Genomic DNA, 18,270 nt, shown 5'->3' on the forward strand with positions numbered 1-18,270 from the left:
TCATTCAACAGTAGCGTTTTCATGTTCAGTCTTCTGTGGGGGCAATGAAGGCTCTGGTTTAGGAGATAGCATGGCTTCCTGCAGACGAGCTGCTGAAAGAAGATACATCTTACGGCTCTGTTTCATAACCTGTCCTTCCCCCTTCCTTTACTTTTGACGTTACCTCTTGTCTACCCTTTTATACTAAATCTTTTCCATGATATTTGTCTTAGTCAATGTTTTGCCACTGTGAGGAGACACCATGACCACAGCAACTCTTATAAAGGAAAGCATTTAATTGGGGCTGGCTTACTGTTTCAGAAGTTTAGTCTATTGTCATTGCAGGCGACATGCAGGCATGTGACATGTAGGTAAACTTATTGCTGGAGAGGTAGCTGAGAGTTCTACATCTGGATCCACAGACAGCAGGGGAGAAAGACACTAGGCCTGGTTTGAGCTTTTGAAAACCCAGAGCCCACCCATTGTGACACACTTCCCTCAGTAAGGCCACACCTCCAAATAGTGCCATTTTTTGGCATCAAACATTCAACTCTGTGAGCCTATGGGGGCCATTCCTAATCAAAGCACCACAGTATTCGAGCTTGCAGTCACTTCCCAGGAGAGTCCTGGCCCCCTCTTCCCTGTGCTTGCTTTATTCTGACCCAGGCCGTTCACTGTACCTCTCGTGTAGCTTTTATGGGCAACAATAAGAACCAGCATTCTTTCTGTTCTTTCAGTACCAAGCTCTCAAACTCTATAACTTTCCAGAGTTGTTGCTCTATTATGTGCAAAAAGGGGGAGAAGGTACTTGCATAGACAGCATTACAAAACATCATAAGTGAAGCCTAGGTTAAGTATCTTATTTGTATATTCCTCTATGATATTTGTGTGTGTGTGAGTGCTGCTGCCCATGTGTGCCCATGTGGAGACCAGGGGTCAATAATGACATCATTTCCCCTTTCCTTTCTCTCCCCCAGCCTCTTCCATGTACTGCTTCTCTCTCTAAAATTTATGGCTTCTTTTCTTTTAATTGCACGCACACACGCTCTCTCCTTCTCACTTTCTCTCTTTCCTAAACACATATGTACACTCTGCTCAGTCCGTATGGTGTTACTTGTATCTATGTGATTTCAGGGCTGACCACTTGATAACCAACCGGGAGGCTCTTCTCGAGGGAAAATTGTTTCTCCCACTCTTAGTATTCTCTGGTTGTTCTCTGTCTAGGTTTGGTGTTCTGTGAAAATTTTCCTGTCCATTGTCCCATGACTACTAGTGGTGTTCTTGTTCCAGTCTTGTTTAGGTGAGCAGTGTTGTTGAGACTTTCTTGACATTTCTAGGAGACACAGCTGCTGTGATAAAAAACCCAGATAGAAGCATCTTACTGAAGAAGTTTCATTTAGTTCTCAGGTTCCCGTCTGTATGAGGTACTTTTCTATTGTGCCACATGCCATGACCAAGGCAACATAAGGAAGAAAGAGTTGATTTTGGTTTACAGGTCTAGAGGGATGAGTCCATGGTAGCAGAGAGGGGCTTGGCAGCTAGCCCAGCCATGGCGGCTGGGGCAGAGTAATGAGCACTTGCATCCTCTGCTGTAAGCATGAAGTAGAGAAAGCAAACAGGAAATGGCAGGAGTCTCTAAACTCTTTTTTTTTTTTTTTGGGAGACAGGGTTTCTCTGTATAGTCCTGGCTGTCCTGGAACTCACTCTGTAGACCAGGCTGGCCTCGAACTCAGAAATCCGCCTGCCTCTGCCTCCCAAGTGCTGGGATTAAAGGCATGTGCCACCACTGCCTGGCAAGAAAATCTCTTAAAGACATTCCAGAGGTCTGCTTCTCTGGTGATTCTCCATAGTGTTGGCAGTTAAAGCTAAGCATCAAAGTTTTAACTGTCCAGTGAGCCTCTGGGAACTCTCCCTCCCACATCTCAGTGCTAGGTATCCGGATTTTTCTGTGGATGCTGGGAATTTGAGCTGAGTTCCCTATGCCAATGGCATTTTACTCACTGAACTATCTCCTCAGGCCAGATATTTCTTTGCCTGAAACTTTTACCAGCCTACTTCTCAGTTTGTGGGGGCTGTGTCCGTTTAGGCTTGAAAGGTCCATGAGGACAAAAATAATGGGAATGGCCACTTTTGGGTAATCTGTCATAGGTATTACTGTCATAGTTTCAACCTAAACAGAAATTACCTGAGAATAGTGTGTGTTATGTGGAAGGAAAAAAAAGCGTGTTGTTGAGCCAATATCTAGTTCAACTTATGAATCATTTAGCAAATATTTATTAAGCAACTGTGCTAATGTAGAAATACCATTAGACTAAAAGAAATAACCAACAAGGCATGAACACAATTGATATAAAATACAGTGCTCTTCAGGTGTTTCAGCAAAGTAGGCAGCAAGAGCTCTGGAGGAAAATTACTACATTTGGGGTCTAATTGCAACACTTGAGAGGCGGGAACAAGACAGCAAAGAGTTCAAGAACCTCACTAAATAGTGAGCCTGAGACTGTCCTGGGCAGCAATCGGAACTCATTTGAAAAGGAGAGAGGAGAAAGAAGAGAGAGAGAGAGAGAGAGAGAGAGGGAGGGAGGGAGGGCGCCCGCGCGGGCGGGCGGGGGAGAGAGAGAGAGAGCAAGCAAGCAAGCGAGCTCTAGTGCTTTGTGTGCTGTGGTGTGTGTGTGCATGCATCGTTCGTGCATTTGTTAGGTTCTCTACAAGGTGTTGTGGGAGCATGAGAAAAAAGGCAGCGAAAATGTATTGACACAGAGGAGAGAAATGTCACAGGAGATGTATTGAGTAAGAATGGCTAAAGAAAGGTAGGGTGACAAACCTGATGTGTTCTCAGCTGGTGTGTTGAGAAAATCTAGATTATAGGTGACTAAGATGAGGTTGCAGTAGAGTAGATCAAGGTCAAGATGGAAAGACATGGATTGGAATGCCTTCAGTAGGTACTGATAAATGAGTCTTTAGAAATCATTTTATTTCATTTTATGTGTAGGGGTATTTTGCCTGCTGGTATTTCTGGATCTCCTAGAGATGGAGTTAGAGACAATTGTGGCTACCATGTGGGAGTTGAGCCTGGGTCTTCTAGAAGTGCACCCAGTGCTCTTAACCATCTCTCCAGCCACAAATAGTTTCTGTTAGTTGGTTTGAAGTTCGAAGATCAAACTTGGAACCTCACATTTTGGGCAAGGGCTCTACCACTAAGCTATGTTGGTAGCCCTCTTTGGGTTGTTGGTTTTGTTTTGTTTCCTCTTTATTTGGTTTGTTTCCCTTTGAGACAGGGTCTCACTGTGTAGGTCTGGAACTTACTGTGTACACCAGGCTGGCCTGGGACTCACAAATAGGCCTGCCTATTTAATCTATTGGGATTAAAGTGTTCGTTATCATACCTGCCACCTCTTTTGTTTTCAGTGGAAATCAATTTAATATGTCATAGAATTTATGAGAAATTCCTTAATATATATTATTCTTGAATTTAGAAGTCAGATATTGATAGAAGCTGTAGGCATATATGTTAGAAATGAGCATGGGTTAATTTATATAAATTATAGTAGCATCTTCTTTATTCCTTTCAGATAATGTCTGATCAGCATAGGTTAAACCTATGTACTCAGACTGCACAATGGCTCCTCATGCTTTGTGTGGTTGCATTACTTAGTCCATACCACCAGCAAGGATTGATTTGTTGTTGTTTTTTTTTTTTTTCTTACGAAATGTCATATAAATGGAATCATACTGTATTTAGCCTTTTAATACTACTTTCTTTCAGTACAATGCTTCTGCGCATCATCTAAGTTGTATATAATGAAAATTCCTTTTTGTTGCTGAGGTTGGACTATGTGCTAGTGTTTTACCCTCCGTTTTTGTTATGTATTTGAGAACCTGTGTGCCTTGGCACCATCATAAGGAATTTAAGTGAATTATTTTGTGAAATAGGGATGGTCTCTGCATCTTTTAGAGAAGCTAATACAGAGACTTAGAGCTTTCATACGTAGGCCTAAATTGAACAACTAGTTAATAGCAGAGTTGGGACGCACACTGTAGTCATTCACTCTAAGTTAATGCCCTTAACCATTAGTCTACCAGGCAAATGGTTAATGTTAGATTCTTAATTCTTTCTGCATGTTCTGTAATAAGAGTTAATTTTCTGTGTGTGTGCCTGTGCCCTCAGGTGTAGAGGTCAGAGGAATTAGGTGATCTCCCTTGAGGCAAGGTTTCTCACCTTTTCTAGGCTAGATTGGCTGGCCAGTGAGCCCCAGGGATTCTCCTATCTCTTCCTCACAGTGCTAGGGCCATAGGTGTGTGAGGCCCAGTCTCTCTTCTATGTTTGGGTTGGGGATCTGAATGTGTCCTCAGGCTGGCTCCATAGGTGCTCCCCTCTCCTGAGCCACCTTCCGATAAGGTAGCCTGAGATGTGAGTAGATCTCCTTACTGCTCCCTGACGCTCTTTGTAAGACATTGTGTAAACTTCTTTCTTAAAAAGAAAAAAAAAAGGCCCCAAATTTCCCCTATTTTTTCTGTCTAATTTTATTAAGGAACAAAGAGAACAGTTGTCGGCAATTATTTTTGTGTTGCTGGGTTTTAGTCTTTAGGACCCAAGGCTTCTGGGATTGAGGCTTAAATAAAAATAAAGCCATAATTGTTAATTAGCATAAAATGCATCTGTGTGAGAATTAAGGTCATGATACCACTTTTCCGTAACCTCCTCTAAACAGAATCTTTGTTTTATTGACAATAAATACCAAACAAAAGTAGCAGTAGTCGAAATTACTGAAAATAAGGTCTGACTTCTACACTTGCCTTAGGTTTAATTACGCTAGGTGGTTATCTTATTAAAAACATAGAATTTTGCCAGGCATGTTACAGTGTGCTGTAAGAGTTCAAGGCCAGCCTGGGTTGCATGATAAGTTGAAAGCTTAGCAGTGAGACCCTAATGAAAAAAAGAAACAAAATTTTTAAGAAGAAATAAACAAGTTTTGGTGAGAACATGTCTCTTTTTAAAAGAGAGAGCTAGCCGGGTGGTGGTGGCGCACACCTTTAATCCCAGCACTTGGGAGGCAGAGGCAGGCGGATTTCTGAGTTCGAGGCCAGCCTGGTCTACAGAGTGAGACAGGACAGCCAGGGCTACATAGAGAAACCCTGTCTCGAAAAACCAAATAAATAAATAAATAAATAAATGAGAGAGAGCTAGCTACAAAGCCTGTTTACTTAAATATCTTGCCATAAAAGCATTTTTAGACGAATAATACAGTTTTTATCTTAATGCTGTTTTGTTTTGCAATGCTGAGGGTTGAACATAGGCCCTCTCACATGCTAGACAAGTTCTGCACCACTGAGCTAAGAATACAAATTTAAAAAATATTTTATACAGGCTGGAGAGATTGCTCTTGCAATCTGGGTTTGGTTCCCAGCACCCAAATGACAGATTACAACTGACTAACTCTGGTTCCAGGGATTACAACACCCTCTTCTGACCTCCATAGACACCAGGTACACAAGTGACACACATACAGGCAAACACTCCTAAAAATAAAACAAATCCAACAAATTAAAAAAAATTAGTATAGTCAGCATAATTGCAGTTTTGAAGATTTTTATAAAATTTATATTACTGTTTTATGAATAGCTTCCTGCCAATTATCAAAAATTTGCTGAAGAAAGGTCTAGGAAAATGGCTCAGTAGTTAGTAACAGTTGTAGTGCGGTCGTGAGGATCTGAGTTCAAATCTCCTGCACATACACATACATACACCATAAATGAATGAATGTAAATTAAAAAGAAGAGTGTATTGATGTGTATTTATGGCACTCACAAGCGTGTCTCAGCCACACTTTGTGTGGCTATCAGGACGACTCGTAGGAGTTGAGTCCCTTATAACTTATGAGCCGCAGGCCCTGAACCCAGGTCATTAGGCCTGGCAGCAAGCAGCCTTTACCCGCTAAGCCATCTTGTGGGCCCTGAACCTTTTTTATATGTGTCCTTAACAGGACTTTTTTCTGCAACTAGCAACCTAAACCTGAGGATTTAGAAAGGGCATAGGGTCAAAAGTCAGAACTGAAACAATCTCAAAAGCCCCCAGATCTCAACGCCATTCCAGTATTTAACAAGAACAGGAAACAGGGCTGGGATTTAGCTCACAGGTAGAATGCTTTCTTAGCATGTTTGAGATCCTGGGCTCAATTCCTAGGATTGCAAAAACCCTAGGAGAAAACAAGATGCCTGGGGAGATGGCTTGCTTGGTAAAGCACCTCCTGTGGAAGCTTGAGGACCTGTGTTTGGATCCCCAGAACCCACAGAGAAAGCTTGGCCTGGGGGCATGTTTGTAAATCCAGTCTTTAAAGGAACTTGGAGGGAAGGAAACAGATCTCTGCTGCTCGTTGGTCAGCAAGCCTAGCTTAGTTGATTATCTTCAGGTTTAGTGGGAGATGAAACCTGAAGATAGTGGGCCCAGAGAGAAGACAGGTAAAGGCTCGTGCTTCTAGCCCCATGGCTTCAGTTTGAGCTACAGCCCATCCACTGGAAGAAGAGAACTGACCTCTCCATTGAACATAGGGTACCTGAGTATCCACATACAGATAAGTACACGTGGAAAATAAAGTAAAAGGTGATAGCACTTGTGTGGTGAGGCAGGAGAATAAAGTTACTGCATGCACAGTGGCATGTTCTTGGCAGCAGAAAAGTGTTTTTGTTAAATAGCACCCCTTTCACACCCTTCTCCCCAACTCTTTAAGTAGAAAAACCTTTCCATGATTATAATCAACAAAATAAGCCATCTTTAAAAACATTACTTAACTTTATTTTGTGTACAGATGTTTTGCTAGCATATGTGTAAAAGTGCACCAAAGATGGGCCTGGTACCTACAGGGGTCAGAAGAGGTGCCTGCTCCCCTGGAACTAGCATTTAGATAGTTGTGAGCCAGCACATGGGTGCTGGGAATCAAATCTGGGTCCTCTGCAAGAGCTGCAAATGCTCTCACTTACTGAGCCATCTTTCCAGCCCCCCAAACTATTATCTTTAATCTTACCTCACTTCTGTCTGAAGCTTTTCTAATCAGACTGTCTCTTTTTAGAACTTTGTTGTGTGCTTTTCCTGGGCAGTTTGTTTCTGCTTTTCCTAGCTAGAAAGGACAGAGCTAGAACAAAGGAGCAGTATCACCCAAGTTTGGCGCAGTGAACCAGTGAGCTTATTGGGGTTACAGGAGCTTGGGTGAGTCTCCAGCAGCTGAATCACAGAGAAAGCACCCGCCCTGCAGGGATGAGTCGGGATTTAGGAGCCTATCATCACAGAGACCCCTAGGCAGCCCTATACCATGGAAGGATCTCCTCCTTCCCACAGCAGATTGCATGACTCCAAGTAGCTGGACTCGAATCTTCTAACGTTTATGAGCTTCCTGTGTTTTTCGAGATTCTTAGGAATTTTATGAGCTCTCTTTTATCTTAAGGAAGTAATTTTTCTTTTTCTTTCCTTTCTCTCTCTCTCTCTCTCTCCTCTTTCTTTCTTTCTTTCTTTCTTTCTTTCTTTTTTTTTTTTTTTTTTTTTTTTTTTGGTTTTTCTAGACAGGGTTTCTCTGTGTATCTCTGACTGTACTGGAACTCACTCTGTAGACCAGGCTGGCCTCGAACTCAGAAATCCACCAGCCTCTGCCTCCCAAGTGCTGGGATTAAAGGCGTGCGTCACCACCGCCCGGCTAGGAAGGAATTTTTCAATCAGGAAAAAACCATTTATAAAATAGACTATCACACATAAAACCTTTTTTAACATCTATTTTTATTTATTTGTGCATGAGGATCTTCTTCCCTCCCTCCCCTACCTCCCTCCCTTCCCCTCTTCTTCCCTCCTTCCCTCCCTCCCTCCCTCCCTCCCTCCTTCCCTCCCTCCCTCCTTCTCTTTCTTTCTTTCTTTCTTTCTTTCTTTCTTTCTTTCTTTCTTTCTTTCTTTCTGTCTTTCCTTCCTTCCTTTCTTTCTTTCTTTCTTTCTTTCTTTCTTTCTTTCTTTCTTTCTCTCTTTCTGCCCACACGTATCCGTGTATCCCATGTGCATGCATCTCTTGGAACTGGAGTTACAGATGGTTGTGACCTGCTATGTGCTGGGAAACAAATCCCAGTCCTTTTAAGAATAACAAGTGCTCTGAGCTATCATCTCTCCATGCCCCACCCTGATTTTTTTTTCCAAAAAACTAATAGTGACCTTCATATTGCTAAAGCCAGTTGTCATTTTTCTTCAGACCTCATCTGCTTTGGTCTGAGGTCAGCATTTGGCGCTTAGCCTGTGTTTATTCCTCAAATTCCATGCTGATAGGGTAGGCCTTGTTTTCCTCCTCCGATTCTCCATATTCCTTCTCAGCCACCCTGGTAAGCTCTTTATCATTTCCCCCACCTCTAAATGATGGAGTGTCCCAAGAGTCTTATCATATTATCTGTAGCTTTATGTCATGCACATGGACCTAGAATATATGCTAATGATCCTCAGAATGTATAACCTGTTTTTACCTTTCTGATATTCTATATAACTTAAATTATGATAGAAATTAACAATACTTCCGTACTGATATAAAGTCAGTACATCTTATGTTACATGATGAAAGACTAAAAGGAAAGATATTTGCCTAATGTGTGTGTGTGCACACATGCATTAAGTAGGAGTTTCTGTAACTGGTCATGTCCTAGTGTAGTAGCTGGCATTGATAACAGCCCTCTGCTGCTTGTTCCGTGTTCTCTTGGTCTTTAAGTCCCCCAGCTTGTTGTGCCATAGGGCCAGAAAGTTGATGGAGCCAGCTGAAAGTAAACTTTCTGGCTCATTTATGGAGAATAAGGTGTTTGCTAAATCAGTAGCTCCTTTTCAGGTGCCAGATATATGCATTTGCTCAAGGAGTGAAACTACATCTGGTTAAGTTTACAATATGGTTATTGTTTCCCAAGATCATTTCCAGAAGGGTGCTGAAGATCACCTAACAACTGTAGTCTGTTTTGGTTACTGTGTATATGGCAAGGGGGTAGAACAATGTCTGACACAAACTCAGTGCTCAGGGCCCATTTTTAACGAGTGGGAATGACTAAGAGTGCCTACAGTCACTGATTGACATTGAGTCTGTAGCATTGAGAAAGCAATTTCTATGTATAGACTCTCCTTTTCAAAATTAAGACAGGGTCTCTGATCCCTAGCTGGCCTGGAATTCACTGTGTACTAGGTTGGCCTCAAACTTGGCAGTCCTACCTTTGTCTTACTGAGTGTGAGGGTTACAAGTATGCACCACCATACCTGGCAGCTTTTTCTTATTTTAAGATAGGATAAGAATGGATCAGTGTTTGAGGCTTTACTGAAACAGCAGCCTTAAATGAATTTCCCCGAAGGCTCTCATAAAAATCTCAGTGGTAAACAGAATTGGAAAGCTACTGGCCTGGATAGAGGATCTCTAAGGTGTTCAGGTTTGTGATGATAAGTATTTTCAATAATTGTAAATAGGTCTGTTGAGGGAATTCTTCTTGCAGAGGAGACGTTTGACCTGAGAGTTGAGCAGATGTTCAGTAGTCGGCTTGGGTGGTTGGAATGAGGCGGTCAATCCCAGGAAACACAGTGGTAAGGAGGTTGACTAGAATCGGGGAAGAACAGTTCCAAACTCCAGAAGGTTTCAGTAAGTCTGGACAATATGTATGTGTGCTTGTGTGCTTGTATGCCTGTTTGGTATGTATGTATGGGGGAAAAAGAGAAGGAAATATGTGGATAGAGAAATGGAGTGGGGAGCTGGGGCTGGGAAAGAAGAAAAATTGAAGTCAGGTGTCAAAAAGCCTTGAATATCATGACGAACAGTGACTTTTTTAAAAAAAATAGGGTAATTGGGTCACCGTGTCTAAATACTTGCCATAAACAATTGAGAGAATGACAGGGTTATTTTGGCCTATGATTTCAGAAGATTCAGTTCATGGTGTCTTGGCTTCATGTGCCTGGGCAGAAGATGACAGCAGTGGTGTAGGGTGGAGACTGTTCTTAGCTCCTTGAAAAATAGGAAGCAGAGAGAGAAGGAGATTAGGAAGAAGCCAGGCTGAAATATAGGACAGGTAGTGAGTGACCTTCTTCCTCCAACTAGGGCCTATTCCCCTCCCTTTTTACCACTTCCCAATAACGCCACCACATTGTGAATACATAAAAGGATAGCTCCATCTCATGAGATTCATAGTGAGTTCCTAGCCATGGTGGGTCCTTGACTCAAAAAGAACTGAGGGTCTGGGGAGTAGGCTCAGTGGTTAAGAGCTCTTGTTGCTATTGCAGAGGACCAAGGTTTGATTCCCAGCACCCACATGGTAACTTGCAGTCTCCAGATACAGGGGATCTGATGTTCTCTTCCAACACAAGTGGCACATAGACATACATGTACACAAACTGCTCATATGCGTAAAATAGATTTATTTATTTATTTTATTATGAGTACACTGTAGCTGTCTTCGGACACACCAGAAGAGGGCATCCAATCTCACTATGGATGGTTGTGAGCCACCATGTGGTTGCTGGGATTTGAACTCAGGACCTCTGGAAGAGCAGTCAGTGCTCTTAACCGCTGAGCCATCTCACCAGCCCCTCATATGCGTAAAATAATAGAAATATATTTTTTTAAAAAGCTGAGACAGGATGAATGGCATGGGTTTGAAAGTAGCTTGGACTAAAAACCAAATTCCACAGTGAGTTTCCAGTCAGCTTACCTAGAGTGTAGTCTTGACTCAGAAACTGAGCAGCTCTGTCTGTATGAGTGAATTACTGGATCATATGTTTAACTGGATCATATGTTTAACATATATATTTAACTTCGTGTGAAACTGCCAGTGCCTTCTAAAGTAGCTATACCATTTTGCTTACCTACCAACAATGCATAAAAGTAATAGTTGAAGGCTTGGGAAATGCTTAGTTGGTAAATGTTTGCTGTGCAAACATGAAGACCTGAGTTTTAGCTCCAGTACAGGTTCTAATATAGCTTAAGCTGATCTTAAACATGCTAGCTGGCTGAGGCTCGGATTACAGGCACATATTACTGTGTCTGATTTTCACTTTTCTGAAAGACTAATCCTAATCTCAGGATAGCATATTAAAATGTTCCTATGGGGTATGTATGCACAATTTATTGACCTTCCATGATGGCAATGGCTTTAAGCCTAAGTGTGTGTGTGTGTGTGTGTGTGTGTGTGTGTGTACACGCACATGCGTGTTGAACCCCACATTTCATACATGCTTGCTATATGATTTACTGTACTAGAGGGGTAGCCTTAACCCTAAGGACTTTTCCAGTGTCGTGGATTGAAAACAGAGCATGGCGCATATTTGGTCCTACCATACTCAGTGTCCTACCACTGAACCATACCCTCAATTCTGTTTTTGTTTGTTTAAAGAAAGGAGTTTGCTGTGTAACTAAGCTGTACTTGAACTTCCTATGTAGCCTGGGCTTGACTTGGCCCTGCGTTTCCCTGCCTCAGCCTAAGTAGCTGGAATTATAGCCATGTGCCACTGAACTCTGTTCCAAGACCTTTGTGTGTTTCTATGTGTATGTTCACCTGCATGTGGAGGGCAAAGGTCAACACAGGGTGTTATTTCTCACGAGCCACCCACCTTGTTTTTGAGACATGGTAGCTTTGGCTAGGCCAGCTGGCTAGCGAGCTCAAGCGGTCCTCCAGTATGCCCTCTTCTGCTTTACCAGGAATTGAACTCCAGGGCATCACTCACGCTAGGCAAGCACTGAGCTGCAGCCCAACCCAAGGTCCAAGATATCACCTGGGCGATGGGTATCACTCTCAAGCTCTCATGCTTGGGAGGCAAGTGCTTTACTGACTGAGCTGTCTCCCAAGACCATGTTACAAGTTGGGTTTTTAGTTGTTGTTTTTTGTCATTTTAAAAATCAGTGTTAGCCGGGTGGTGGTGGCGCACACCTTTAATCCAGCACTTGGGAGGCAAAGGCAGGTGGATTTCTGAGTTTGAGGCCAGCCTGGTCTACAGAGTGAGTTCCAGGACAGCCAGGGCTACACAGAGAAACCCTGTCTCGAAAAACCAAAAAAAAAAAAAATCTGTGTTGCCATTTGCTTATTTTTTTAATCTTTATTTTTATTTCTTACATATGGGTTTTCCTGGATGTACATCTGTATACCATATATGTGCAGTTCCTGAGGAGTCCAGAAGAGGGTGTTGGATTCCCTGGGACTGTAGTTACAGTTGTGAGCTGTCATGTGAGTGCTTGGGATTGAACTCAGATCCTCTGGAAGAGCAGCCAGTGCTCTTAACCCTAAACCATGTCTCCAGCCCCTGTTTATTTATTTTTTGTATCATCCTTTTACTTTTAATTTTTTCTAATTAACTTATAAAAGTCAGATTAGGATTACATGGGTATTATCCACAATATTTCAGCTGTGGAAAATGAGTTGGTAGGCTTTCCAGTGAACAGTGGACTTCTTGCTGGTGACTGTCAGGGCAGCTTATTCCTAGGTGTATAGGATCTGAATACTCATTCAGATAGTTGGTAGTCAAAATTGATTTATTCTTTTCTTTTGCGTTGTTAAAAATTAATTTATTAAGTCCTAGAGATTATTTTAGTAAAAAGAAACTCTTCAGTGAGATAGAATAAATAGACCATCTTGATGAACTAGTTGTTTCAAATACAGTATGCTCACCGAGGGGCCAGGGTAAACAGTTGTGGTAATGTTTTGGTGGTGTGTCAGATGGTGACCTGGGGACATTGCTGTAGTGCTTTGCCCGTTGGATTAGCCTGCGTACAGGGCAGCACTTGGAGAAGGGGGCCTGGGACTTAGAAGGCTGGTGAGGCATGCAGAAAATTTTATTCCACAAGTGAAGCTGTGGTTATGTCTTGGAAATCATAGAGTTATTAACTATGATTGCCTTGGTAACTTTTAAAAAATAAGTATTAACCTTTCAGTTCCACTTAAAAATTTGTTGCTATGTTGGACATCTAACATGAATTTTTAAGAGTTTTTTAACCACATTAATTGACACTTATTTTTCCACTGAACTTTGGATTTTCTAGTGAATATTATTGGTTCAGAGAACCTATAAGTCTGCATCTGGTATTACAGTTCGCTGGCTTTTCCAGATTACATAGCCATATATCCCTTCATATAAGGGTTAATGAGTAGCCAGGTTAGACGCACCTGTCAGGCGCTGTGGTAAGAGACACAGTTCGTTCTCGCCTTTCATCCCCTCTCACTTTTTCTTTTTATAGTCATATTTATTTGATGTGTTAATTTTACTTTCTTGTAGCTTGTCATTCTATTTTATAATGTTAATTTTAAAGGATGGCAATTAGCATGAGTTAGTGGCAGTTTAAACTAGGTAGCTTTTGCTCCTGGGCTCTGTCTCGCTCTTGCCAGGTGCCTCGCCCCCATTTTTACCTGTGCATTTGCATGTTTGACCTAGCAGAATAATTGGGTCCACAGCAACATGGGCGTGCCTCCCTTAGAAACACTTAGTTTCATGTGTGACTCATAAGCTGAAGCAGACACCACTTCCCCAATCTACAGGAGCCATTTTAACAGCACGGAACTTGCCGGGTTGCTTTTTAGTTTCAAGCCCAGAGGATGGAACCTGAAGACAAAGTTTAAAGGTAACTTGTGATTTTGTATGTTTGCTTCTGGCTGTTTTTGAGTCGATAAACAGACGTGGTTCTTACCTGTGGCAGAACATGGCTGAATGTATTCTTTAACTCTGCTAAAATATGTGTAGTGAGTCACATGTCCGACTGCACTTCAGAACTACAGGCAACAAAGTATTCAAAGGCTGAAAAGGCCTAGCCCTCCCCCTGAAGCATTTTGTTTATTTCTGTCCTTGGTCTTTTCCTCTCCTCTAACTTCAGATAAAGGAGAACCCCCATCCCTGCAAAGCAAACTAGATGAAGTTCTAATTAAAATAAACTTAATTGTCACTGAGGGGCTGGCTAAGAAGCGACTTTTCAATAAACTACTGCTCATGAGATCCGATGCTGGAGTCATCAGGAACAATAGCTTTGCTACAGTATTTTAATCAAGGCCGAGAGCTTGGGTCAGCTTAGTTTTAGGTGTTGCTCACAGGACTATCTATGCTTTTTTTTTTTTTAAGGTAATTTTTTAAGTTTTAAGTTTTTTAAGTTAATGGAGACAGTCTGGACTGATCCATTCAGTGTTTGAGGGAAACGAAGCCGTATGGGTTACAGGAACTTGCTTGGAATAGCCACTTTAGAAAAAAAAAAGAAACTGCTTCTGAAGGGGTTCTGTGGTAGTTCAGCTTTATGTAAGGAACAGAAGAATGTTGGCCTTCCTCATTACTAGTGTTAAGGTTTGATTTTTTTTTTCTTTTCATAGTTAAAAAAAGTAAAACCCTTTTGTTAGCAGGAGGTGGCTCAGTCTTTTCCTGAATTATTTGTCATCACTGAAACTATTCTATTTTCTGGCAAGTATACATTCACTATGCAGTGATATTTTACTTGTGAAACATCTATGAAGCTAACATTTGGGTAAAAGTAAACTTTGAGTATGTGATGATTCAAGTTTGTTGTCATTTACTGTTGACCAAAATGGTTTCTAGCTGGTTGGTTGGGAATTGGTTCCAGCTCTCTGAGTGCATGAAGTCCTTGTAGGTTTGAAAGGGACGGCAAGAAAGGTGTCACTTCTTGCTGTGGTGGAAGATTCTAGATACTAGCAGTGATGTGATCTTATAAGGAAGGCAGACATTTTGCCAGTTCAGCTGTGAGCCCTTCTCCGTCATCTTTGCATATTGCAGGTTTGGTTGGCTTTTGACTAAGCGAAGGCTGTATTTGGTTCAAGTCTGGGCTAAAACAAAATTAATTACACCTTCTTATTCCCCCTCCTTCTTTTTCTTTGTAAGGCTTGTGATCCATAGAAGAAAAATCAAGGAGGACACAAGTGAACAAGATGAGAGCATATATATGCAGCAGAATAATTTGGTTTCTTAAAATTGAGAAGTTTCTACATTTGAAATAAAGTAGATATTGGTCATGCATATTTAGTTCTTTCCATGCTTGTTTTGAGATAGAGTCTTGCTATGCTACTTGTCTCAGATTCTATCTAGTCTGCCTCAGCTTTCCAGTGTTGGGATTAGAGGCATGCGCTTCCATGCTCGGCTGTCACGTCCCTTTCTTATTAGGACTTATGAAAAATGGCATACAGAGAGCTTTCAGGGATGCCTAGGAGGTATGTAGTTAACCTGCTCCCTCTTTTCATAAGGTGGAAGGGAAGTTTAAATTGATTCATAAGAATTACAGTGTAGCCGGGCAGTGGTGGGGCACGCCTTTAATCCCAGCACTTGGGAGGCAGAGGCAGGCGGATTTCTGAGTTCGAGGCCAGCCTGGTCTATAGAGTGAGTTCCAGGACAGCCAGGGCTATACAGAGAAACCCTGTCTCGAAAAAGCCGAAAAAAAAAAAAAAAGAATTACAGTGTAAAATTATTGACTGAAGACTGTTCAAGGGCCTCATTTATGGCTCAAATAGGTGCTGACACTGGTGCCAGATTGGCCTTGAACTTTACTAGTGAATGGGATAACCTTGAATTCCTGACCTTCCTGCCTTTCAACCTCCTACATTACCAACATGGGCCACAGTGCTCGGTTAAATTTGGGGTGTGTGTGGGGGAAATGTATGTCAAGTTCTAGAACAGTCAGGGCTATATAGAATGTCCCAAACAAACAAACATTATTGTTTTTTTTACTTTGTGTTTTCTTGGGATAGATTACCTTATGTAAATTAGAAACTTTCAAGATAGCTTTATTGATGCATCATCTATGGTCTAGATGCTTAGTCAAAAACTAATCATTGTATTTGTACAAAGCTGGATGGTATGGTTTTTACAAATCTAAATGTAATTAAAGGTAGTTATTTTCTGGGTGTAGAAACTACATGGTCTGTATAGTCAAAACATAACATTTTATAATACAACTATAATAGTAAGTACTTTTAAAGTGTTTATTAGCATTTTTTGGTATCAAGCACTTAATGGAGGTATACTGTTATTAGGCCTTTCATCTTTAATACTAAATATACATATGGAAAAGTGCATAAAGCAAGTATAATTTCAATGTTTGCCCATTCACATTATCCTAGGTTAGCAAGTAGAGTATGTCTAATACCTGTATTTGCTTCCCCCTGAAATTTGACTATTTTGACTTTTGTGATAATCTTTTTCTTATACTTTTACTCCTTTGAACTTTATGTAAGCCAAATCCCATTTTCCTGCCGTGATTTGCTTATTTCACTCAACTCAATGAAGCTGTTTTTTTCCCAGCATATCTTTGCACTTCCTTTCTATACCACACCTTTACTGCTCTGCTGATGACAGTAGAGTATTTCTAGTTTGCAAGTATTCTTTCATGCCCTTCCAAGAACGTATATATGTGCAAGAGTTGTGTAGCATTAATTTTTGTTATTGAGATGTGTGAAGACTTTGCAAAGACTGAAGGAACAGATAATTTAAGAAAATAAATAGCTCCTGTTATTCATCACAGACATTAAGTGAAATTGCCTTTAAAATGTGTCAGTGCTGAGACTGGAGAGATGGCTTAGCATTTAAGAACATTGGCTACCCCTCCTGAGTACTTGGGTTTAATTCCCAGCACCTACTTGGCAGCTCTAGCTCTAATTCTAAGAGATCTGACTCCTTCTGTATTCTGCTGGCACCAGACAAGGATGTGGTGCACAGACATGCATGCAGGCAAAGCACTCATACACATAAAATAATGAAAGTTTTAAAAGCGGTCAGTGCTAGTTGGTAAAACTACAAGTAGTGTGGTTTAGCTGTGCAGCCTTGACTCATGCCGAGGCCGGCAAGCTCCAGTTGTCTGTGCTCTTGCACCAATACTGCACAAGTTAATGCACCGAGAAGGTGTAACTGACACTGGGTTGCATTGTGAGGGTCATTTTGAGCTGTGAAGTGCTGGCAAAGTTTCTAGGTCCTTTGTGGGCCTGAGATGGCTTTGAGCATCACTGCAGTACTGTACCATTGGAAATGAGCCGATTGTTCACAAACTAGGGGTTGGATGAGTACATGATGGCACATCCACAGAATTATGTGGCCGAAATTTAATTTTATTAAAAGTTTACACCAAACACAACTTTATAATGGAGTATTTTTCCGTATCTTGGCACCTGATGAAGAAAGCAACATTTCTTGAAGAAAGTGAAAGTATCAGGGCCAAGTTTCTTCAGCCCCAGCCTTTGCCTTGAGAAAAGGGACGCTCGAGAAGGAAGCTGCTGCTGCTTTCCTGGTCTTTACTGGTTTAATTTTACTTTACTGGTTTAATTTTCACAAACACGGAGTTAGCAGTGATATCAGTCATTTTTATGTGCTTTTAAGCAATAGGTGAAATGTGCCTTTAAATTGTCTTCTAGTAGATTCAGTTCTCATTACGTTTTTCAGTTTTTCTAGTTTATAAAATTCTTTCTCCTGTTTATTTACAAAAAGGTGTCTGATTCCTCTGGAGCTGGTTACCGGTAAGGCACCAGCTTGTCAGGGTGCTGAGAACTGAACTCAGTCTTCTGGAAGACCAGCAAGTGCTCTCGCCCTTTGAGTCATCCCCCCACTTTTGTTTTTTCTTTTTCTCATTTTGAGACAGGATTCCCCGAATTAGCCCAGGCTAGTCTTGAATTCTCCAGCCTCTTCCTTCAGTGTCCTAGTCCTGGGATTCCAGACAAGCACTATCACACGTAGTCTGCATTTCTTTATTGTGTTTTTAATTGGAGGAGCCATGAGTTGCTATATAGAGTTTCAGACTTGAGGCCAGGGGTGTAGCTCTGTGGTAGACTGTGTGCCTAGTGTGCAGGTGGCCTGCTTCAGTCCTTAGCACCACAAGAAAAAGAGTTTCAGTTCGAATTTAAGAAGTATTTTGAGAAGATTTGAAAGAGACTTGCATTTAGATACTTAGTGCTTCTGTTAAAAACCTCCATAGGAAGTTGCTGCATCTGTATTCTGCATGAAGTCAGAGCACGTTTTGTGAGAGGCTTCTTGGAAGGCAGGGTACTTTGTGCATCTGGAGCACTTCAGGTATAATGAAAGGCCAGTAATCATAAATTGGCTTCATGTTCTTCAATGTTTCTAATCAGAATGCTTGATGCTTGAAAATTCCTTATATATTGTGTCTAAAGATTTTCTTAAGCTTGTTAGAAAATGTTAGAAGACTATGTGTGTGTGTGTGTGTATATGTATATATGTTTATGCAGATTTTATTATTTGTATTGATTGGGAATCAAAGCTACGGCACTGAATATTCCCGGCATATCACTTCTCCGCTGAGCTGTATCCTTAGCCCTTACATTTTCATC

General features: G+C 41.4%; 1 protein-coding gene across 2 annotated transcripts in view; it reads left to right on the top strand.

The window, feature by feature from the left end:
* Elf1 (E74 like ETS transcription factor 1) overlaps positions 1–18,270 on the top strand; it is a 94,012-nt gene that overhangs the window by 19,352 nt on the left and 56,390 nt on the right. The window contains exon 1 of one of the 2 annotated variants that reach the window (XM_028752730.1): positions 13,449–13,568. The exons of the other annotated variant lie outside the window; for it this stretch is intronic. The gene's annotated coding sequence lies outside the window, so the exon portion shown is untranslated. Of the gene's footprint in view, positions 1–13,448; positions 13,569–18,270 lie in introns of those variants that run through there. 2 annotated transcript variants of the gene reach the window in all.

The sequence above is a fragment of the Grammomys surdaster genome, unplaced genomic scaffold (assembly GCF_004785775.1).
Source record: "Grammomys surdaster isolate TR1022 unplaced genomic scaffold, NIH_TR_1.0 125934, whole genome shotgun sequence".
NCBI classification, from domain to species: Eukaryota; Metazoa; Chordata; class Mammalia; order Rodentia; family Muridae; genus Grammomys; species Grammomys surdaster.